The sequence below is a fragment of the Podarcis muralis genome, chromosome 3 (genome assembly GCF_964188315.1).
Source record: "Podarcis muralis chromosome 3, rPodMur119.hap1.1, whole genome shotgun sequence".
Taxonomy (NCBI): domain Eukaryota; kingdom Metazoa; phylum Chordata; class Lepidosauria; order Squamata; family Lacertidae; genus Podarcis; species Podarcis muralis.
Window position 1 is genome coordinate 45,579,776 of NC_135657.1, and position 1,494 is coordinate 45,581,269.

The following is a 1,494-nucleotide window of genomic DNA, read 5'->3' on the forward strand; positions in this document are numbered from 1 at the left end:
CAGGCCTCCCCATTTAGCCCACACTCTTATTGTTGACAATTACAGGAAGGGCAAGATTTCCGAGACTGATGAAATCCTTTCCTCTAATGGGAGGCCTGTGCACACATGGTGCTCTCATCATTGGCTTTCTAGGGTGGCATCTAATGAATCACCCCCCAAAAAAGTCAAAACACAGATCTGAAAAAAGAACAAAAAATGCACATGTTGATTTAAGAAAAATAGTAACTGTAATTTAAATGGAAATACAATGTACCTCACCTTAGTGGGGAAGAATGTGACCAGGCGAGCTGTGTACCTGCTGTCTAGGTGGTAGTTGTTGATGGGAAACTTCTGGGCTCCTGCTCTCCCTTTTAATGGTTGTTGGGGTTTTTTACCAGACTTCGGCCAGATAGTCCTTCAAGTACAGGACAGCCCTTTAAATGGAGAACTCTCTCTGTGTAAAGTAGGACACATGGCCACGCCAAGGTATTCACCCATTGTCTTCTAAATTAAGGCTGTTGAGTTTACACATCTTCCATTCATTTGATGGAAATGTTTGCCTTAAATAATTACAGCAACAGTAGTTTAGGGGGGGAAACCAGCAGTGCACTCAGTCAAAATCTAATAAACAGGATTGATTTCTTCTACTAATGTTAGAAACCAAGGTATAACACAAACATGTAACAGAGACTGGTTATATATACAGTAGAGACTATGTAAACACAGATCCATTACAGTAAAAAAAAATACTTAGCAATTCTTAAAAATTCAGCATATTATTATGTGAGCAAAAGGAGTAAACACACTGCGGCTGAGGTTTCACTCAACATTCAAAGCTAACTTGCCTCATCTGTTCTTGAAGGCAGCAGCTCCGAAAGCTATTCAGAAGAATTTTCAAGAGCTTAGCATGTCTGAAAAAGGCTTCAGTCAGAAGCATACCTACTTGGAAGTAAGTCCCATTCAATTTAAACGAATTGCTGCTAAGCATGCATGCTTAGGGCTATAGCTCAACATTTTATTTTATATTAAAATAAAATGGTTTAGCCCTTCATTCTTTAAATACAGATCTTGATCCTATGGTTTCTCATTATCTCTGTTCCGATTCATATGTGTAACAAATGATCCCTTTTTCTATTCACATATGTAGCAAATGATTCATTTTTTCTACAGCATACCCTTCACATTTGTAATGTATTCAAAGTGTCTGACTTTTACCTCTGAATTGGCCCTCTGCCCACCATTGTGTCATGCTATGTAAGATATAAACCAATGCATATTCAAGTGACTGTAATTAATCTGAAAGTTAATTTCTGAGACTATTTCTTTCAATAGTTTACTAATAGATCTCTCTATAATTGTTATGATAATATTGTAGAGATAAATGCTTTGTAACAGCCTCTAATACTAGTTCTCAAACTGTCTCTGAAAACATGTTGGAACAAATCTACTAACCACAGGGAATGAGCAATTCCAATTAATGGAATCACTCCAAAAATATTTCAATATATTGCCACA